Genomic DNA, 23,384 nt, shown 5'->3' on the forward strand with positions numbered 1-23,384 from the left:
CTCTCTAGTCTTCAGTGGTCAGAGAATATTCTGGAAAGAGGGTTGGGCAGAGAGGTGGAGTTGGGGGGTCAAAGATTCTGAGTGATTTGATGAGGCTGAGAGGGGATTTCATGATGTCACTTTTGCGTCCCTGGATTACAAAAGGTTCAGAAGTGGTGCTTTGTAATATTAATTGATCCATTCATTCATTTTGGATTGAGTCTAAGACTGGTGTGAATTCTAAAAAGGATCCCTTTTTATTCCACTGCTTTACTTTCTCATTTTATCTCTTTCTTGCCCTAAAAACAGACATTAGACTCTCCCTATGTTTAATTAGATTTCATTTTTTTACAATTCTATGGGTAATCATTCTGAGTGACTCTCCATAGCGAACAGTTCATCTAACCAAGTGTTGGGCATAGTGTATTCTGAACAAATGCTTGAAACTACCACCCTTATGTGAATGATTCTCCATCTAGAACATGACCCTTATCTGTTGCTCATCTCCAGACCTATATACCCAACTGTTCGCTGGGTTTCCACCTGGATATCCCTTAGGCACCTCATAGTTAACATTTCCAAAGCTTTTTGTCATATCTGTCATTTCTCTCCCAACACACACACTCAGCTTGACTCTCCTTCCTCAAAACCACTATAGCCAAAGCCCTAGGGTCATCTCCGACTCTTCCTTCTGCCTTCCTCACCCTCTCCTCAGAGCTGGTGTCTAAGTTCTGCTTCTAGCTACTAAATCATTCTCAATCCCACCCCTTCTCCTCACCCATCACTGTGACTTTAGCCAAAATCCCTTAGCATATTTCCTAGACTATTCGGTAGAATGTGAATTGGTAAGCTTGCCCTGAAATAAGAGTCTGACCAATCAGGTCCTTGCCTAACACCCACCTGTGGGTTTGTCTGCGAGGTGAAAACTAAACTTCTCAGTGTGGCTGATGAAGCCCTTACCTTCTTGCTCCCATCCTCCTTTCTAGCCTTACTCCCTCCTTCCCTCGGCAAACTCCTCATGATCTTGAACAGGCCCACATTTGTGCCTTGCTGTCTGTCTGTGCCCATAAATATGCCTGCTGTCTTACCCTTTCCTCACGTCTACATCTGGGAAAGTTGGCATCCAGGCTCTAACACCACCTCTACCGAAGCTTTCTCGGACTGCTCCAGCCAGGGTCACCCCCCGACAGGGGTTTCTGTGCCACGTGGGCTACCGCATTTTATTGTAAGTATATTTAAATGTGTATTACGATGATCTGTCAGACTGAGAGGGAAGGGATTACTGTCTTAGCCGTCATGGACACTTCATTGCCTAGCTGAATGCTCAGTGTTTGTTAACTGTTAAAATAGAAAGGATCTTAGGTCTTAAAGAGTCTCTCCTAGTTTAATTCCTCTTAAATTCATTTATTTACTCATTCATTCATTCACTCTTTGTACAAACATTTACTGAATACCTACTATGTGGGAACTCCCTCTCTCCCTCCAGGCGACAAAGCCTTGATTAAACAGACATAAAAGAGAAACAGCTGCCAATCCTTCCTCCAGGAAGCTCTGCTCCACAGGCCTTCATTTAAGAATCCTGGAGCTTCAGTTTTCTTTCGTCAGCTTTTTCCTTAATGGCCAAACTCATGGTGGCAGTGACAATGGATTCTGCATTAGTATTAAAAATTTATTCAATAAATAATGGATTAGAACCTCTGTTTAATAATTATTAATGCACTGCAATTTCAGTTGCTCAAATCTCAAGATGTTTTAAACATAACTAATTGAAAACACAATTAACAGCAACTTGCCGAAATAAATCTGAAAGGCGTAACACCCTTGAAAGCCTCAGACTACAAGAGCAAAAATTCAAAAGCAGCCCCCTCCCTACGCGGCCCCAAGATGCAGAGTTCATGCTGGGCTGGGCAGAGACTCTGGGAAGGATGGTGGCACCTGGCATGGTTTGGGATGTGAAAGTTGGTTTAATGGCAGCTTTTCTGCAGGTACTGAAACTTTAGGTGACGACTTCATTATGCTGGGGGCAGGGAGGAGGGTTTGCCTGACCAGTCTGCTGTGCTCAGGCACTTATGTCAGATGGGCCAGTAGAGAGAGGCTGATTCAGTGACCTCATTATGTGCAAACTCAACAAAGCAAAGGCCAGCTCCTGGGGTCTGGCAGCGTGTGGGGTGGGGCCTTGCCTCAAGTGAAGTCATAGGATGAGTGAATGGCAGACCCGTAACTGGGAAACCTGGGCTCCCAGCATCTCACCCACTGGCCCTGGTGCCTCCCATGTTATTTCTGGGGCTGGTTCTGCTTATCCTGACTCAGCCAAAATGGCGTATGTAGGTCTTCGGATCAAGGGCCTAGGACAAGGGCCCCTTGACTTTCTTGTTTCAACAACAGTCAGCAAAGATAGGAAATGCATCGAGGTATTTATAAGATGGGCCCTGGACTGGTTTATGGATTCTAGGATCCTAAAAGTGCAGTTAAGGTTGGTACTGGCTTCTGGGTTGAGTTTAGCATGGATGAGCATGAATGTTTTTCTGTACTTTTCATCTTTTTACATCTGTTCCTGTTCCACTTTCTATCCCAGGAAGGTTCTCTCCTTCAGATTCACTTTTGGACTTGGGTACACTGGTCTCCTAGCTTCCGTCCGTCCTTCATAGGTGTTTTTTTTGGGTGAGTATTCGATCAGACATTGTAGGGAAATTAATCAACAACAGGATTGGCCAGTGGTAGGCGCTCCACACACGTTAATTCCCCTTCCACTCCCAGCCTTGTCCACTGCTCCTGCATGGTTAACCTATACCCAGGCTTCTGAACACTGCTGTGGGCATCCTTTCAACAGAATAATATGGTTATTGGACACATGGATGTTATTTCTGGAGAATAGGAGGTAGCTAAGGGGAAACTTGTCCCATTCTCGGAGTCAGTCTGGAGAGCAGCTTGGCTGGAGCTTAAGGCGTGGATAATAGGACAATGTGACCAGAGACACGGGATGGGAGTGTATTGGAAAGTACTGGAGAATCAGACTTGTGAATTTGATTTTCATCTCAAGAGCAACAATGAAGGATTTTTAAGCCAGAAAGAGGCATGGATTTTATCTTCATCTGTGTATTATGGAACATGATTCTTAAACATCAGTGTGCATCAGGATGACCTGGAAGGCAGGTTAAAACCATTTGCTGGACTTTACCTTCTGAGTTTCTGACCCAGAATTTCTTGGATGGAGCCTGAGAATTTGCATTGCTATCAAGTTTCTAGGTAATGTCGATGCTGCTGGTCCAGAAACTATACTTTGCAAACCACTTGGTTAGAGGATGGCCTGGAGATGGGTAGGTCTGGAGTCATGGAGCTGTTTAGGAAATTCATATAATAACAAAGCTGTAAGATGATGAGAGTCTGATTTGAAACAGGAGCTGAGGCTCTAGAAAGAGGGGGAGATACTACAGAAGGAGAGTCAGCAAAATTTTTTGGCCCAACAGGATGAATGGGAAAAATAGGAGACTCTTCTGAGGTTTTTCGAACTGGAATCCTGAAAGGATGATGCTGTTTCTCACAGGGAAGAGCATGGAACAGAGGCTTCTTGGTCAGGATGGAGGACTGTTGTTTGGCTGGTGGTTCCAAACAATCCCAGATGCAGGTGCAAGGAGAAATCTGAGGGCCAGCAACTGCTTCCAGCCTGGGACCTTGAGTGTGACAGTGGCCGCAGAAGCAATATTTCTAGGAGGGGACCACAGGCCTGGGGTTAGAGTGTGTTAAGTGAAGTGCCTAGCACATAGAATTTAAGGGGATATCACACAGGGTTGTGCAAAGTTTGCCCGACCCTGAATGTGAGTGCCTTGTTAAATGTTGTGCCCCAGGTGACTTGCATGACTCACCCTAGCCCCAAAGTTTGGTGAAGGCATTGCTGTTGCTTCAAGCCTGGAAGGAGCCTGGGGAGGTCAGCAGGGTGAGAGGAGGGCTGTGGATCCCAAGTATGCATTGAATCCCATCATTGTACATGTTGGAACAAAGTCATATGCCATCATGTTTCGCACCTGTCCGTGTACGCCTGTTCATGACTTGTATGGATCCAAGTTTTGTGTCCACAGGACTGTTGAATGGAGCGGAAACAGAGATGCCTAGAAAATTTTACAAATCTGTAGCGCCTTCTGTGGATGATGTGGAGGCGGTCCTAAGACTGTAGTTAGCCGTGCCTGGTATTCCTGCATTCTCTGAGCCTATGAACAGAGCCAGCTGTGCTGTAGAAGGGCAAAGACAGAGTCTTGGAGTGTCTTTCTTGAGCATAAATATACTTTGTTGTTGTTGTTTGTTTGTTTTTATTTCTGTTTTTGTTTTAAGGACTTTAATCTATAGAGCTCCATCATGCAACCAAAACAATCCAAGCTTAATCTCTGAGCATTCATCTTCCAAGTTCAGATTTTTCTTCCATCTTCTCAGCTGGTGCATTCCCCAACTTCTGAATTTCTAAAAATATCCAGCATAGTTCCCTCTACAAAACACCAGCACCCTGCCAGCTGTTAAATAAATAAACTCGAAGCAAAAATGCTATAGTTGTGAAATAAGATATATTTAATTAAATAAAAAAGGAAAAGCAAGTGCTATTACAGGAACATAAAACTGTAAGGCATAAGATAAAAACTAAATTACTACAAGGCAGCTCGATCCAATCTAATCCTTAAAGATAAAGATGAAACCAGAAAATTGCATGTATTGAGAAATCAACATAAGCCCTGAGCAAATATTAACTAGAGATCTATAAACTAGTTGATAATAAACAGTACTATGAACATTAGGATTAGGCAAGGAAATGGAAATGGAACCGCATCAGGGTGTGTGGGACTTGAGTTCATCTCTCCATCCTGCTTGGAGCAAGCGTTCGTGGAATGGTCTAGTTCGAGTGACTTTTCCATTAGCTAATTTCAGTAAATCTGAGCGGAAAAATCGAATGGCGTTGAGGTACCTGGGCGAATTTCTATCTATCATCTTTTGAAAGACACCGAAATTGATGAGATCTCATCTTACCAGGCTATAAAATGGAGCTTGCAGATAAAATGTTTGCCTTTTACTGTGGGTTTCTAACTTAGCTATTGACATGATTTTAACAGTGTCTTTAAGCATGAAGAATGGTCCAATTACATGTTAAGTAGCCTTTTTTTATAGTTCTAATAAAGGTTCATTTAGACATTTATACTGACAACTTAGTTCTTTGGAAGGGCATTTTTCAAGTTGCCTGCTAAAAGAGGACATTTTCTGGCCAAAAAACGAAGCCTGCTATTAGCTAGAGAATGTTGCTCCAGCTTTCAGAGATGCCATTTGTATAGAGGCTGGGTCTTCTGATGGAGAAGTCAGCAGCAGCTGCTGGAAAAATCAAGCTAATTCACAGGTGAAGATGCCCTCTTTGTCACAGTTTCAGGCTCTGGAATAAAGACACTCCTTTGAGAGCATTCATGTGTTTCATACCCCACACAGGGAGCTTCAGAATACATTCTGAATGGGAAACTGACTCGGGAGAGTGAGAGGGATGGCTCTGACAGGCAGGGATGCAGTCCTCCATCAGATCAAGGTCCAGGGACAGCGAGGTCCTTTAAGGGAACCAGAAGGCCCTTTGGGGACAGAGTTAACGTTCTTAGGCCCCTGGGGATGTAAGTGACCTGGGGGTTCTTTTTTTTTATTTCCTCTAGTGAGACTCCAACTAAAGTGTTCCTGGCAGAAAAAGAGATATCTATGTGCTCTTGGCTCTGGGAAAAAAATCTCCACAGCCTCCTGGAGTTAGGACCTAGGTTTGAGTCTTGTCATTAACTCATTTTGAATCTCAGACTCCTTGTGGTCTCCAACTCTTGCTGCTAGCTCCTTAAAGAAAAGAGTTTGTGTTAGTGTGCTAGGACTGCCATAACAACGTACTACAGACTGGCTGGCTTAAACAACAGAACGTATTTTCTCATGGTTCTGGAGTCTGCAAGTCCAAGAGCAAGGTGTCAACAGGGTTGGTTTCTTCTGAGACCTCTCTCCTTGGCTTATACATGCCATCTTCTCCCTGTGCCTTCACACTGTCTTCCCTATGTGTGTGTCTGTGTCCAAATTTCCTCTTCTTATAGGGATACCAGTCATATTGGATTAGGGCCCACCCTAATGATCTCATTTTAACTTAATGACCTTTTTAAAGACTCTATCTCCATCACCTCATGCCTATTGGAATGGCCATCATCAAAAAAGACAAGAGATAAGAAATGCTGATGTGGATGTGGAAAAAAAGGAACGCTTGTGCACGGTTGATGGGACTATAAAGTGGTGCAGCCACTATGGAAAACAGTATGGAGGAGTCTCAAAAAATTAAAAATAGAACCACCATATGATCCAGCAATTCCACTTCTGGGAATATATCCAAAGGAAATGAAAACACTAACTCACGGAGATATCTGCAACCATGTTCATAGCAGCATTATTTACAGTAGCCAAGACATAGAAACAGCCTAAGTGTCCACCAGTGGAGGAATGGGTACAGAAGTTGTGGCATATATATACAGTGAAATATTCAGCTATGAAAAATGAGAAAGTCTACCATTTGTGACAACACGGATGGACTTTGAAGGCATTATGCTGAATGAAATAACTCGACAGAGAACGACAAATACTGTATGATCTCACTTATATTTGGAATCTTAAAAGAAAACACACAGAAAACCAAACTCATAGAAAAAGAGATCAGATCAGATTTGCGGTTTCTAGAGGTGAAGGCTCGGGGGGAGGGGGAACTGGAGGAAGGTGTTAAAAAGGCACAAACTTCCAGTTATAAGATACATAAGTACTAAGGCTGTAATATACAACATGTTGACTATAGCCAACAGTGCTGTATGATATATAGGAAAGTTGTTGAGACAGTAGGGCCTAAGAGTTCTCATCACATGGAGAAAATTTGTTTCTTTTCTTTTTATTGTATTTATATGAGAAGATGAATGTTAGCTAAAGCTATTGTGGTAAAAATTTCACAATATATGTAAGTAAAACCATCATGCTATGGACCTTAAACTTATACAGTTGTGTATATCAATTATTTCTCAAACTGGGGAAAAAAGACCTTGTCTCCAAATACAGTCACGTTCTGACATACTTGGAGTAAGGACTTCAACCTATGAATTTTGGGTGGGGGACACAAATCAGCCCATAACAGGGCTGCATCTTAGTCCTCTTTGTATATCTGGGAAAACAAATGCATCTACTTCTTACCCTGTTTCTGGACAAATTGCTCAATACACTTCGGCGGGGCGGGGGGGGGGGGGGGGCCCAGGTGAAAAATAAACCTCATCTATCCTCCATTCTGTTAACAGAGAGCAAGAGGGAAGCCACCCTAAAAATTTCTGTTGCAAGGTAGGGAAAACTTTACTTTCAAAGCTTCTGCAAGAGTGATTCTCACCCGTGCCTGGGCCTCCTCTCCAGGGCTTCTCATCTAATTGATCTGGGGTAATGTCCAGGCATGGGTAATTTTTCAAAGCTCCCCAGGCGATTCTGCTGTGCAGCCAGGGTTGATAAACCACTGTCGTCGGAGTCTCTGGGTACATAAATGTGACCCTCAAGGGCACATGTTTTGTTCAGTGAGTCATTTCTGATGCATCGGTGGACCCCTGGACATGGTCTGGAAATGGGCGAGAAGACCTCTGGCTGTTTTGCATAATAATGTACAGGGATTTTCATGGTGGTCAGGAAAAAAATCTTTATAGATTTTGTAGCCTTTAGGAAAACGTTTCTCTTTTGGATTTAGACTATGCTGTCTCCTGTATCTGAGAATAACTGTATATTCTTGGGGAGAGTATGTGTGTGTTTGAGAATATCTCAAGAACAATGAAGAGCCAAAGCTTCTCCTGGGTCCGAATGAGGTGAACATGGAGAGCCACCACCCTGGAGCGACTTGCTGAAAGCCCCAGTGGGTTATCCCAGATTGAAGAAGTCTGATCATGGACAGAACAGTGTCTCAAGGATTTCCCTGTTGAGCAGAAGGGTTGGATGAAAGGCTGGGACCAACATCCAGGGGTAAAGTGTGTGGAGGGTCAAAGACTGAAGGGCTGAGGAAGGGCTCTCTTTCAGAGGGCAGGTGTGCTGAGCCGTGCTCCTGAGAGTTTCTCCAGGGAAGAGCTTGTTATTGCTCTTGAAGTTCTGGAAAATCGTATCTCATTTAAACCACACCATCCATACATTATCATTCCTTGTAGTTGCCCACACACCTTCGGTAGAGTCTGTTCATACTCAGCCTTTGCAGAACAAAGGGAAAAGCCAGAAAGGGAAGTGTGGGGGGCTTCCCTCATCCCCCTGGCCTTACCAGGGCAGTAGTGGAGGAGTGCAGTGCAGCAGGTCAACTGGTTGCACATTAGAAACAAGTGGGGCTTTTCAAAACTGCGAATGTCTGGGTCCCAGCTTGACCAGTTAGTCTCTGGGGGTGGGGTGCATGCAGCCAGGAAGGAGAACCAGAGATGCATAGATGGATGGTGGCCCTGGAGCTCCATGTAGTGAGGGCCAAGCCCCAAGGCAATTCTAGGAGAAGCATGATAAAGAGCAGGTGAGATAGGCCTGTGTCCCCGGGTATCCCAGATGAAGGTGAGCCATGATGTGGTGGTGGGAGTGACATCTGGACTACTGTTATACCTTAGAACCTAGTAGAGAGCTTAGCATGTAGGCAAACATGGTTTCTACAGTATTCTTCTGTACACTTGTGTCATACACTCCTCAGGAGGATTGGAATGTCTGCCAAAATGCTGGACAAGTATAATGAAGCAGAAATACACGGGTAGTAAGGCCTTAGAACTGTTCTTATGTTTCACCCACATGTTTCCTATTTCAATCCTCTCCAGTCCCCTCTCAAAATCAACAGGGACTGCCTGGCCCCAATCCTTCGCATAAGTAAATATTTATTGAATATTAACCATGTGCTCAGCACATGGTCTTCCAGGGTGCTTACAATTGACTTGTGAAGATAAAGTGTGTCCACATGAAAATATAAATTTCTACACACATCTCAATACTTTGGGAACAATCTGTTGCATATCTGGGCAGACTCTTAGAGGAAGGATTGCTCCCTGTTGGCTGGAAAGAGGCTGGATCCATGGAGAGTTAGAGACTCGAGCTAGGCCTTGCAGGATGGGGATGTTGATAGGCTGAGTGAAGGGAGAGGGCCTTCTTGGTAGAGGTAGTCACATGGAACCTGACATGATGTATATGACAGGGAGTGGGGAGATAGCGGACAGTGACACGTAAGGGCTGACTGCAGGGTTTGCCATGGAAATGCAGGAGATGCTACATGATAGGACAGGGCTCTTAGGTGCTGGGCAGAAATGCAGAAATGTGGGTGAGTGGTGGGAGGGTGGACGGTTAGTACTGGTTACCTGGTCATGCTGCCCCGCACTCCCCCTCCTCCCACTTCTACAGTTCTTGACAATGAAGACAGGGAGCCACTGAGAAGCTGCCAAACACGTGTCTGTCTGAGGGGATGAACACTAAGTAGACAAGGGTAGAGGTGGGGCCACTGAGTAGAAATCAAGGAGAAAAAGGCTAATGGGAATTGCAATTGTTTTATTTTAATGGCAAAAGAATGAAAAAGTAGATTAGATGTGGATGATTTCATGCCAGACTCAAAGGCTCCTTAAAGTCTTCCTGCCTCTTCAACTGTCTCCTGTTAAAACTATACGGCCACATTCCTGACCTACCTTAAGGAGCCCTATTTTCCAAGTCATTAATTGTTTTCTCGCATTCTTAGAGATTTTTAAGTTCATCCTAATCCCTTTCAAATGTGCATTTCAGAGGAAACCTGGAGAGGCTCAGAGTGCCCTAGAGATGCTGATCAACCTCCAAATACTTCATCTGGTGGAGGAGCTTTTTTTAATCATCCACTCCTACATTTAATTCATGTGTATGCGAGTATCGACACCCATGTGCAGGGGGCAGGAACTGACCGAACACAAAGCAAATAAACTCCAGCCCTCACTTTGTAGAAGAAAAGTGGGCTATACGGGAATTTCTATTAAGTACATCATAAAATCAGGTACGTATTAGTAGGGGAAAAAAGTAACTCTGGTTTATATAGGATGTCATCCTACAGAACTGACAAGCTTTCGAAAAAATCACCCCATATAGAAAAAATAACAGTGACCTAAAATCATATCAGTAAGGCTATGCTATTCACAATAAGTCATAAAATTTAAACAGAAGAAAACTTCTAAAATTGAACATCTAGGTCAAAATCCTGATGAGTCGGTGGCTTTTGTAGAAATCATTCAGCATGATTGTTTGCTGAGTGATAATCTTGTGTCCAAGCGATTCCTTTTTCCCGTGGTTTGAACTTGCTAGCCGCCTCCCCTGGCTCTGCTCAAAGCCCAGTGGACCCTGCAGGGGGTGTCAGAGGCACCGTGGGACAAGGAGAAACAACCCCTGGAACAAGAGCCCACCGTGCAGGGCCCAGGTTAGCCAGGTAGGGACCGGTGGGCTCCAAGCTTGTGCCTGCGGAAACTGTCCCACTCTGTCCTGACTGCTCCTGTATCCCATTAACTGATGGCCTGGGCCTCATTTGGAGCTGTCAGGACATCACAGGGGGTCTGGGTTGCTTGAAGAAGATGAGGAACCAGAACAGAGGGGAAGAGAGGGAGACTCAGGTGCTCCCATGCCTCTTCCAAGTTTGGGTGTACAGATGAGGCAAAGGTGTGATTAAAAGCAGCAATGGCTTTGTGTAAAACCTTGGACAGGAAGCAATGAGTTTCCAGGAGAGGAGCAGGGAGTCAGGAAACACTTAGTGGGGCCCTCTGAGGAGCAGAGGGACAAGGAAGTCGGTGCCCTCTAGGGTCACCTAGTATCAAGCACTCAAAACAAAGGCTCCTTGCTTTGGGGGGCACGATCAGCCTTGGCAGCCAGGAGCAGTTATCACCTGGATGAGGCAGGTCAGGGTGCCCTGAAGTGACTTGTGGGGTGTGGGATGGAGGAGTGTGAGCCAGTCCAGGAGACTGGCTGGGGCTGCCCTGGAGGCTGCTGATCCCAGCGACAGAGGGAAGGTGCTGATGGCAGGTGGAGGCTTCAAGGAACAGGAGAGGTTTCCTCAGCCTTTCCGCCTTCTGCCCAATGGCCAATGTGCCAAGGTTGGCCCAGGCTCTTTGATTCCTCTCTGTGCCTGGGGAGGATGGGTGTGTGTGTGTTTGTGTGCCCACGTGCACATGTATGTGGAGGGTGGGCAGGACCTGGAATGAGTGGGCGGATATGCGAGTCCCCAGAAACCAGCCCACCCCTCACCCATTTTCAGTGTAAGGGAGGCGAGTTAGAGAGACTGAACACTTGGGTGTTATCACTTTCCTTTTGCCCCCATGCTGGGCTGGAGGCCTAGGAGCAGTGGACATAAACAAAGAGAACAAAAAGGTTGAAGAGAGTTTAATGGGGATGTTTTCATTTGCTAGGGCTGCCCTAACAAGGTACCACAAACTGCGCAGCTGAAACAATGGAAATTTATTGCCTTCACGTTCTGGAGGCTAGAAGTCTAAGATCAAGGTGTTGGCAGGGTTGGTTCCTTCTGAGGACTGTGAGGGAGAATCTGTTCCTTGACTCTCTCCTGGCTTCTGGTGGTTTGCTGGCATCTTTGGTCTTCCTTGGCTTGTAGATGCATCACCCCAATCTCTGACTTCATCTTCACACGGCATTCTCTCTGTGCACACATCTGTCTCTTGTCAACATTTCCCCTTTTTATAAGGACATAGGGCCCACCCTAATGACCTCAACTTGATCATCTGCAAAGACCCTAGTTCCAAATAAGGTTACATTCACAGATACTGGGGGTTACAACTTCAACATCTTTTCAGGGGACAGAATTCAACCCATAAGAGGGGGCAAGGGTCCCAGTGGGCTGTGAGGAATACGGGGAAGGATATGAGTTTCAGGAACAGGCTGGCTCGCAGCCCTGCAGCACGGGAGCTGGATGGCTCCTTCGATACTCGCGTTCTTAGCCATAAAATCAGGGTTTCCAGGGGGCTGCTTCCCAGAGCTGGTGGGAGGGTGTTAACGTAGCTAAAGACCTCTTGATTTGTGAAGAGGAGGCACCTATCACTGGTTATGGCAACAACATGCCACCCATATGCTCTCTTACTGAAGAGAGCAGTTATATTCTTAGTCCCCTTGTTTTCTCCACTGTGAAATGGGTTGAATAAATAGTGCATTGCCTGGGCATGTAATCCTACAGTGTGGCAGTTATAAAAATGGGTAGTAATGTATGTGTTGGCAGCAGGCCATGTCTGGGTATGGGGGCAGGGAGTTAAGATCAACAAGGGACAGGAGACCCAGGGGATTTGCTTAGGCCATGAGGAGAAGGGAGGAGGTCCTGAATAGACAGGTCCAGGCAGGGCAGAGAGCGGCAGGTTTTAGATGGTGCAGCACCGAGACAGGAAAGCTTTGCCCTCTGTTGTGTTCCAAACGATGCTAGGACCCTGATTCCAACTAATTCTGGTGTGTAGGTTTTTCCCCCACAGCAAGCAAATCTCTAATACCAGCTGGGCGGCCTACAGTTTATCTCAATTCCAACATATCTACCTGGAGACGACATTAAGTCCCTCAAGTTAAGGGCTCAGTCCTACAAAACGGCCGCCCACCTCCAGTCCCCAGAAACCATTGCAAGTCCAGGTTGTCACCTGTGCTTCTGAAGGATGGGCTATAAACGCAAGGTTCCCTTGGCCCCTTCCTTGGGTTTGATTAATTTGCTAGAACAACTCACAGAACTCAGACCAATATATATTTTCACAATATGTATATCTCACAGATGCTATTTTACAGACACTTGTTAGCCATGGTACATGTCCTAGTTTTGTCCTTAGGTCACATTGCCTGTGACCTCAGAGACCCCTCCCAGAATGGAGGGTCTGTGACTTGCTTCTGGAAAGTCCTAGGACTTCAGCTGCTCAGCAGTGAAGGCCTTCTGTATTAGCTCTCTTAACCAGTTGTGGATTCCTCTCTTTGGTAGCTGTATTATTTATAAATATATACTCACCATTAGTCTTCTAGCCTAAATAAAGGGAGTCATTCTTTGGAGGCCACAGAGGATGACCAGCTCCTCTACCGTGACCTTGATGGTGGAACCATCTCTGTGCCTCACACAGTCTCCCCATGTGCTGGTGGCCTTGCCGGCGGGCCAGGGTTTGCATTTGTGCACATACATGTTAGTCACAGTGCTTTACCCTCGAGATCTCTCCCCTGGCCCCAGTCCTGTCCTTGGTCTTCCCATCCCCATCATTGTTCTGAGATTGACTTCTTATTGCTTAAAGGCTGTAAGCCCACACCTTTCACCACGGCCTGAAAGGGGAGGCAGCTGCTTAACAAAGAAAGCTATGGCTGGTGATTTTTCTCTTACTTCTTGCTCAGTTCTGAAGCTGAAAAAAAATCACGACATACTTCAAACTTGAGCAGTGGCTGTGAATGTATTCACTCTTGAATTCATCTGTGAGGTTATTATACGCAGCTTTGATGTTACAGCGAGACTACCTGGGTCGTTTTGTTCCAATTACTCAGTGCAGAGGAGGAGGACTTCTTGCTGCACGGAGGCGCCCAACTTTGATGTTTTGTCGAGGTTGCCCTTCTCAGGGCTGATGCATTGGGAGCGACCCTGGGCAGCTGGGGCACGTCTAAGTGGTGGGGCCCTAACCCGGAGCAGAGTAGCTGGGTGCTCTCCACACAGCGCTACACAGTCTGGGCCCTGAGCAGCTGGGGGGAGAAGCCATGAGTGGGGGCCTATGGAGCACATCTCCCATTGCATCACAGAGGATTTGGAAATAACCTCATTTTCCTCAATTAGGAAGATGGAGATTGTAATGGCTGTACTTTGCTCTCCTCCGACGTCTTTCATCTCTGCATCGCAAAGTGCTCTGAAAGCATGATTAACGAAGCTGCCCAACTCCGCAGCCGGGCAGGCGCCCCATTGCCTGCTTCTGTCAAGGCTAAATGGTTGAGGCCAGCTTGCTGGGTGAGCTCAGGGTAATGGAAGATCCAGCTGACCCCCATACAGGGCAGGGACAGTTGCTGGAAACCCCACAGGATGAGGGTGGGGAGAGAGCGAGAGGCAGCCTGGAGCAGGGGGAGAGTCTTCGGCTGGGAGGCAGGGGTCTCGGAGTCAGCCCTGGTTATCCCGTTGGCCTATTGTCAGAGTGTGGACCTGTTACCCCTACTGCCACCTGCCCCGAATCCGGGTATCAGAGTCAGTGTGTGAAAAACAGGGAGTGGAATTTGACGATGTCTCAGGTCCCTCCTGACTCTGCCATTCTGAGTCAATGTGGTGATGGATCCGATAGCCAGGGCCTCCCAGGCCGCCCTGGTGTCTTGCCTTGATGACATCCCTGCTCAGAACCTGGGGTGCTCCTTGGTCCTTGTGGTACGCCCATGCCTCCCATCTCCTGGAAGCTCTCCTCATCTGCTGTATCCTCCACCGCTATGCCCATTCACGCGCCCAGGTTCCCACACTCATTTTCCACACATGGCATGGTCAGATTGCCTCCTGTTTAGACCACCCAGGGCCAGTTGGGCCCCACCCTTGCCTCCTTCCTCCAAACACAAATACCTGCTCCCTCTGTGTTTTTGCGAGACTGGGTGGCTCTCCTCTGTCTATTCAGGTTGGACCCCTCCTCCTAGACCCTCCATCTCCTGCAAAAACTTGACTGGGGGCTGTGTGCTCGGGCATGGGCCACCCAGCCGACTGTGCTTTTAGAGCTTTTGTCACCTGCTTTTAGGTTTTCTGTCCGTCCACCTCTCACTGCTACCAGTATTCCTACCTGCCTGCAGTGGTAGTTTCTGTCCCCTTCCCAGTGAGCTGTCCTTATGTGCTGTGGGCTAAGAACTAAACTCACAGGTGATTAAAATGGTACTTGCGGCGCGAGGGAGGAGAGGTTTCCATGTCTCTGCACGGACGGTGGGTGCTCAGCTTTCTTTTTAGGGCCTTTCTTTTCTCAGCTGTGCTCTGGGTGGCTGGGGCTGTAGGCGACTTGAGTTCTGGATGGTGGGACATAATGTAACTGCAGAAACATCCAGAACACACAGAATGAGGCTCCAGAGAAGGGAGGGCAGCAGAAGGTCCATTCCCTTCTACTTGAAGAGGAATTAAAAAGAACCAAAGATACTAGGACTGTTCTTTATTATTACTTATTAATATATGGTTCTAAATAAGGCACTTTGAAAAAAGAATTTGCGATGCTACACAAAAAAGTTTTCCATCAGCCTTTTGGAAATCCCAAGGGTTCCCCAGGTGAGGAAGTTGATGAGGTCAAGTCATGCCTTGGAGGATGGCTTACTAATTGCAAGACCCTTATTCTTGCCCTGCACGTTGTGCCCTGCCTTCCCACTCTCCCATGAGAGGACTCTGCCTGGGAGAGGCGCTCACTTTGGCTCTTGGGAGCTGAGGCCAGGTGCTGTTGTTCTGGAAGGCCGCCTCTGGATGCCCCACTACTGGGTTGCTCTGACCAGCCACAGGAGCAGTTCTGGGAAAGAGCTATTTCTGGGGAAAAGCTGTATTATTTTGTGGTAGAGGTTTTCAAGTGTAAAAAGCCCAGTAAAACTTAATTCTATTCCTTTTCTGGGACAAACAAAAAGAAAATTGTTGAAGTGGAAAATTCAGAATGGGAAATGTAGGATAGCCATTAGTTTGGAGTTTCAAAAATAGGAAAGAATTTCTTTGAGTATTCTATATGTTTTCATGGAGTGGGAACTATCCATTGGTTGGGCAATGGACTTGGGTCTTATGGGCCAAGGACTTGGGTCTTATGGGCCGTTCTGATGTGACTGAGTGGCTTCCCATGGACCCTTCTGTGGGCTTTTCTTTCTTTTGGCCTCATGACCAGTCTCACTTCATTTCAACACCCCATCCCCCACTGCAAGCTGCTCATAAGCAGGTTCACTGAAGCCACCAAACACAGCTCAGTCATTTACAAGTGCTGCAGGGCCCTTCCTGTGGCTCTCCAGGACCCAGAGGCCCAGTCACCCTGCTGTGCTCTCAAGTGTGTCTGCTACTGAGCCTCCTTTGCTGCCATCAAACTTGGGATAAGTGTCCCCAGGGGCAGCCCTTAAGGTACTATCTGTAGGACTTGACTGTATCCTGACTCCTGAGTTTTGCCTTCACAACCTGCCTTCTTCTCCAGTTTCATCAGGCTCAGTGGTTGCCCTGCCTGCCCCTTTGATCAGTGACCAGCATCCTTGCTGGCATCACTCACCAGTGCTCATGTGCTTGGGCTGCAGAGAGGGACAGCCAAGGCACCAAGTGTGGGGAGTAGACAGATCTCTAACGAGGATTTATAGTGGGAGACATTCGAGGGTCAGCGCTGTCAAGTGTCTGTGGCAGCGTGCAACAACAACAGGAGTGGGGAGCAGAGGATGGAAGGGAGGACTCAGTGCCCTGTGCAGGAATGGCTGCAAGGCCACATGTGGAGACGATTGTCAGGCGATCTTTTTCAGATGCTACCTTAACAGAAGGAGGAGACAGGGAATTCTCTTTGTCCTCTCTTTAGGATGTTTGTTTTATCACTTTAATTTGCCTTGTATGGCATACTGCATGCAGTGGTCCATCATTTCACAGATACCTTGGGCGCTCACCCATGCCCTGTTACTATCACATCATTGGCAGAAGTGGTCAGCTAACCACCAAGGGTGTGAGCTCCCCGCCAGAGCACTGAGCTGTTGGTGGCTGTCCAGCAAAACTACATTCACCAGTACCCTTGCATTTAGGTGAGGCCCTGTGACAAGCTGTTGCCAATAGAAATGTGAGTGGAATTGATAAGTGTCACGTCTGAGCCAAGGTAGTTAAAAAGTCTTTCCCCGCCTGTCAGCTGGTTGGAGAAACCTTTGAGGACTTAGAGTGGGCAGAGCCGTGAGCTAGAAGGAGTGTGGGTCCCTGAGTGAGCACATGACAGGTGCCCGACGAGAAGCACCTGAATTGGACTGTGACATGGATAGGAAATAAATTTTCATTGTGTTAAGCCCCTGAGAACTTATGGGAATTTAGGGCTTAACTAGTCCAATAGCTAGTACTACCATAACTGATGCCGATTGGTTTAGACAACCCGAAGCCTTTTTGGTCCTAACCAAGCATTAAGATTAGTGTATGTTTCATCTCCCTCCTCTCTCCCTTCACCCGGGAGTTCAGGAGCTGCTACTGTTGAATGGGAAGGTTTGGAAGAAAGAATTATGTGAGAAGGTGGGTTAGGGTAGTTATTGAAGGAATTTCTTCTCTGGGTCCTGTGAGGATTTTTTTTTTAGTGATTTCTGGGTCTCTGGAATTATGAAAGTAATGGAGTCATGAATATAATTACCTCTATTCTGTAATTACCCGGCAAATATCATATGAATACATAGGGGGTTTGAGTCAGCAGATCTGGCAGCTGCAGAGTTTGATTATGATGATTTAGCTGTTGGGAAATGCCAGGGATTAATTTCAGTCGTCAGTGTAGGAACAACAAGGAGAAATGGCCCCAAATTAGGAAAGGACAAATGCAGGCTGTGTGGTGAGAGCTCTTGGAGACTGGGAGGTCAATTAGACAAAGGAGCCCCGTCTAGGGGAGGCCCACCCCTCCGGAACCCTTCCTGCAGGACCAGGGGTGAACTGCAGATTTTTCTGCAGGCTGCCATTTCCACAGGTGATTGCACTTCGGGAATCTCACAGGTGAGATCGCAGAAGGTAACAGGTGTGTTTGTTTGAGCTCTCTGGCTTTTGCAGTGGCCGGTCCTTTCCATTGTTGCCATGGTACTCCTGTGAGGTGGAGTCAGCACAGCTATCCCCATTTTACAGATGCCAGCATGAGCCCTAGGATGGATCTCTCAGTGGGGCACCGTGAGTGGCACTTTCTACGTTAGACCCAGGTCCCTCATCCCCTTTCTCTTACCTTGAACTGGCTTTGGTGGGGAACATGCTTCCCATTATGATTTTCCAATGGAAAAAGGTGATTTCTTTCATGATTGTCTTTTCAAATGGTTTCCAGGAAAACTTTATGAAAAACATGTTGGGCATGAAAAACTTATTGGGCAAATCAGATCCTAGTGTCCCAGGAAGGAGGTGGAGAAGACTCCCTGAGAGTGGCAGGTCTCCTACAAAAGGCCAAGGATTTCTGTGATCTTAGTGTGGTGTCCTTTCCTAACTTGGGACCGTTTCTCCTTGTTGTTCCTATGCTGATGATTGAAGTTAATCCCTGGCATTTCCCAATAACTAAATCATCATAATCAAACTCTGCAGGTTGATTCTCCTTGCGACGTTCCCAGTCTCTCCTCTGGACAACTCCTGCCCACCACCACAGGAGTCAAGAGGGCTGTGATCTCCAGTGAAGCCAGGGCTGTCCCAGCATTCCCCATTGGTCTGAATTGCTCTTTGCTCTGTTTGTTTTGGGGCTCAGTGCCCACCACTTACTGTCTTGAAACTTTCCTGGAGGCTGAGTTCTTCAGCTCCAAGTCCAGCTGCCTGGGAAAGGGGCTGTGAGTGAAGGACAATCAGGGTTGGTTGGGGTTGGGGCTGTAGTATAGGGGAGGTGGTGTCGTGGGGCGCAGAGGAGCAGCCTCATGGACTGCATCTGTCCAGGCCTGGACCTGTCCCCTACTCCGGATTTGAAGTCATCAGAGCGATTTCTTGTCTTTACTGATGGCATAACCAAGCTTCCTCTACTCACTAAAGCCTGACAGGCCAGTTTAGCCAGGGTTTGGGCATCCCCTCCCTTTCTTGGAGGGATCGGGCTGCTGGTTTGAGAGGAGAAGGTGTGAGCAGGCCAGGGTGAAAGGGCTGGCTCAGCAGTGACTCCCAGGTGGGGAAAGGTCTGAAACCCTGGAGTGCCCCTCGTTTACAGCCACAGGCAACACAGGGACCCAGGGATGAAGCTGCTCTGGGTGGTAGTTGTGTCCACCGGATGCCGTCCAGGTCTGTTGAATGGTCCACACCACATGGAATCCCAGACTCTCATCTGCACCCTGCCAACACACATAAACGTGTCTCATATCTCTACTGAGAACACAGGCTGACCACAGAGCCTTCCCCTGGGCTTTGTCTGTAACCTAAAGGATGACATTTGCTAAGACCTGAATTCAGACCTAAATGCTACTTTGGATTGAAACTCCAAAGCTTTTTCCTGATGCTGACTCGGACTCTGAAAATAACTCTAAACTCTCAATGTTGACCCCAAACCAGATCTCAACAGCTTCTAATACATAACCTAACCTTAAAGTCCAGGTAGAAGCCCAGCCCCGACAGGAACATAGACACCAAGCCTCACTTGAAACAAGGGTCTCCTCCTAACCCATAGCCTAATCCTAACCCTGACCTTGACCCAGATGCAAACCATAACTAAATCTTGCCACTGTAGACTCACACTCTAACGTTAACCCACGCTTCAACCTAACCCAACCGAAAAATGGTTTTAAGATCTGGCTGTTCTGAGGCGGAATTTGGTGCCCTCATCTATCATCTGTAAGGGAGGAAATTTTTCCTCTATCCTCTTATATTCTCTGGCTAGGTCTGCAAAAAACCAAAAAGCAAAAAGCTGACAATGGGCAGGTTAGCAGGAGAAAAGGTATACACACTTATTTATTTATTTGTTATTGCAAGTTTTACATGGCACAGGGGGGCTTCAAAGAAAAAGAGAAAACCCCCAAAGAAACAGCTAGGCTTGGAGGCTTTTATACCATCTGGAAAAAAGAGGATAAATTTAAAGAGAAGCGACAAGACAATGGAAAGGGACCTTGAGCTTCTGGGAGCAGCAAATTGTGGGAAGGCAAATACATGGGGAAGCTAATGGTGGTTAAGGACAAGTTAGTAAGGTCTGTTTGTGGAGACTCTTTCTCGGTGCCGTCTCGTCTCTGGTGTTTGTCATTCCCTTCCTGGTATGGGAAGTGGATGCCGGGATATTCCACAAAGGGGGATTTATGATCTGTTTCCAGGAAAACAGGGGACTGCGGGGAGCTTAGCCTGTGTCTGCTTTTTCTCAATCGCTTGCAGCTCAAAACAGTCGTTATGCCAGACGGTGTATTTTGGGTGCATATTCTGATCTCTTACTCAACCTTCCCTTCTTGCCCTTCCACTCCCATGTCTGTTGCTCTGGGCTCCCGAAGGTGATGACCCCTGTCCCCCAGGCAGGATTTGGAGTCTTGAACTTTTAACTTACATCATTGCTTTTTGATTCCCAAGGCAGAAGACTAGCCGATTTGATGATAGACGAATCTTGGGCAGTGCGTTAACTGAGGTGAGTTGGTTAAGGTGTCACCCCTTTGAGAATCAATTTGCATTAGGAATCTCTGTTATCAAATCCCAGGCACTTGGGGTGGGTGGAGAAAAATTTAAAATATACACAGTGGTGGTGGGGGAGGACCAGAGTATCACTTTTTGCTTGGGTTCATCTTCTCTCTATACCTCCCTTTCCCAAATTGTGAAGTAGGGATACAGTAAAGATGAAATGAGCTAATATAGGAATAGTGCTTAGAGTATTCAATAAATGTTTATTATTGTTATTATCATCATAGTTCTTCAATTTCTTAGGCCCTGAATAGATCTAAAACTATTTACATTTTCACAAAAATAACTTGAAAACGTGAACCCAATTTTTCACTGTCTTTTCAGCAAAAGCTACCATTGGCAACACAAACACTTTTGGTAAAGGTAACCTCTCGGAAGGCCAACTCCAGAAAGCTCCATAGATGACTTTTCTGTTGTGCAGAGAGATCGGTGGAAGATGGTAAAAGAAGGTACATACGTGTGAAGCAGAAATCATCTCTTAGCACGTTTCATTCTCTGTGACACAGGGAAAGTGCAACCTTTGGAGTGAGACACACAGGTTTATTATAGCCAAGCTCCATTGCCTACCAGTTGTGGGCAACTCATTCATTCGCTGATTTGAATCACGTCCTTCTGTGTCTCAATCACTGACAGAGTAGGTGTCGTTCCAGCCTCAGGGAGCTTTCAATCTAGTGACATAGATACTAAACATGCAAATAAACATATGTAATTATAATTTGAGATAACATCTGAGATGTAAAAATGGGGTATAGTGAGAGAGGATAACAGGAGAAGAGGGTCGTCACTTAGTTTGGGGGTCAAGGAAGGGCATTCTGGGGCTAAAGAGTGAGTAGGAGTGACTCAGTGGAAGAATGGGGGAGAGAGCGTGGTTTAGACAACAAGGTTCTTAACTAGAGGGGAATTTGACCTTATTTCACAGTAGTGCTAGTGGTACCTGTGTGGGACTCTGTCACCAACAGAAACCTAGTTGTTCCCTATCATGTTGAAATTAGGGTCGTTACTAGACTCATTGCTGGACTTGTTAGTTCACACCTTGGTAAAGAAGCACGTATATCATTCCTACATCACAAGAGGATTTTTAAATAGACTATTTTTTAGAGCAGCTTTAGGTTCACATCAAAATTGAGCAGAAGCTAAAGAAATTTCCCATATCCCCCTGTCCCCCTATACTCACAGCTCCCCCCCACCACTATCAAAATCTCTCACTAGGATGGTACGTCACAGATGTGTTTTTAAAATAGTACTTTGATAACTGTATTTGATATGACTGGTTCCCATTGTAATCCTATATGTTTTAGTTTTTACATTGAAAAGCATTCTGAGTAGAGTTCCGTAGGCTTTGCCTGACTGCCAAAGCCGTCCAGGGCATGGAAGGAATTGAGGTATCAGGCTGTAGAAGGAGTGACCTGCTGAAGACCTGAGACAGGAAAGGCAGGAAGGCAGCCCCAGTGTAGCAGGAGTAGAGTCAGCCAGGAAGGGAGGGTTGGGATGAGGCTGGAGCGGTCCGAGGGCCAGATATTGAAAAGCCTTGAGGACCACTTTAAGGACTTTGATTTTCTCTTATGGAAAATGGGAAGCAATTGGAGGGTTTTAAGCAGAGATTGACTTCATGATTTGACTTACATTAAAATACCACCACCACCACCAATAGCCTCTTCAATGTTGCACGGGAGAAAAGGAATGTAGGGTTGGTAGACATAAGACACTTGGACTAGAGTGGTAGCAATTGAAATGTAGAAAAGGGAATGGAGTTAAGATATATTTTGGAGGTGAAATTGGAAGCTGGTGGTAATCATTTCAATGTGGGAGGTGAGAGAAAGAGAAGTGTCAAGAATGATCCCATGGTTTCTTACTTAAGTCACTGGCAGATGATGGTGCCATTGTCTGTGATAAAAAAGACTGAGGAGGGGCAGGCAGAAGGGGAGTGTTCAGTTTTAGACATGGCAATTGAGATGCCTGTGAGATGTCCAAATGGATGTGTCAAGTAGGCGATTGGATAAATGAGTCTGGAGCTTAAATGAGATCTGGGTCGGAGATAGGAATTTGGAGATGACAACATATAGATGACATTGAAAATCATGTAGATGAATGAGGCTGCCTTAGGCGAGAGTGAGATGAGAAAAGGACCCAAAACGGCTCTGCGGAACTTCAAAATTTAGAGATGGTGTAATAATGGATTATCATAGTGATAACACAAGGAGCTAGTATTTATGGAGGGCTTACCTCGTGCTAGGCATTGTTCTAAAAGGGCTGCATGTATTTATTCCTTTATTTTCACCAGAACCCAGCAGTAAACTGAGTCATGAGAGGTCAAACATTTTGTCCAAGATCATGGTCAGTAGGTTGAGGAGCTCAGGGTATGAACCCAGCAATGAACCCAACGTCTTCCCTTTTCATCCCTGTGAAGCCCGGGACAGGGTAGCCAGAGGAGGAGACAGAAGGCAAACCAAGAGTGCTTTCCAGAAAGCTAAGAGTAGTATGTTTTAAGGTGGGGGGGTGGTCAACCTGGTCAGATGCCACCTGGGTTCAATAAGATGCACTCCAAAGAGTAGCTATCGAATCTGGCAACTTGCAGGTTGTAGGCAGCATCAGAAAAAGCAATTTTGGTGCAGTGATAGGAGGGTAGGAGTGGGAACCAGCTGGCTTGGCTTGGAGAGACAGAGAGCTGAGGATGTGGAGATGGCATTGCCCTTAACTGTCCCCTGAGGCTAGAACAGTTGCTTTGCAGGGTAGTTATAAAGTTTGGAGAAAGTGTACATAAGGCACACGACACTGTGCTTAGCACACAATAGTCAGGCAATAAACGTTAACGATTTTAATCCATGTCTGCATAAATCCTGAGGTCATAAAGGCCTGTAGTATTGGTGACACAGGGGCAAGAATATGAATGCACAACTTTTGATTCAGCCAGTATATGTATGTCCAGGCACCAGGACATGTTCAATGAGAGTTCAGGATGAAGAAGACAAACTCTACCCCCTTGGTCAATTGACAGGCTGCTACTAGTTGAAAGGCATACCTATAAAAAGGTAAGAAGGCTGCCTAGGACACACCGGACCCCATGAGTAGGCAAATAGCGAGGGTGAAGGAGTTCAGAGGAGAGCTCTCTGGGCTCTGATGGGATGATGTATTGCCCTGGTGAGGAGACAGACAATATTGCCAG

General features: G+C 46.4%; 1 long non-coding RNA gene across 1 annotated transcript in view; it reads left to right on the forward strand.

Moving 5' to 3' along the window:
* Positions 1 to 23,384, forward strand: part of LOC138917895 (uncharacterized) — a 78,971-nt gene that overhangs the window by 42,058 nt on the left and 13,529 nt on the right. The window contains exons 5-9 of the long non-coding RNA XR_011426552.1: positions 966 to 1,204; positions 2,555 to 2,640; positions 9,754 to 9,994; positions 20,117 to 20,171; positions 20,546 to 20,670. This is a non-coding gene — a long non-coding RNA (uncharacterized lncRNA). The remainder of the gene's footprint in view (positions 1 to 965; positions 1,205 to 2,554; positions 2,641 to 9,753; positions 9,995 to 20,116; positions 20,172 to 20,545; positions 20,671 to 23,384) is intronic.

This window comes from Equus caballus, chromosome 15, assembly GCF_041296265.1.
Source record: "Equus caballus isolate H_3958 breed thoroughbred chromosome 15, TB-T2T, whole genome shotgun sequence".
Lineage (NCBI taxonomy): Eukaryota > Metazoa > Chordata > Mammalia > Perissodactyla > Equidae > Equus > Equus caballus.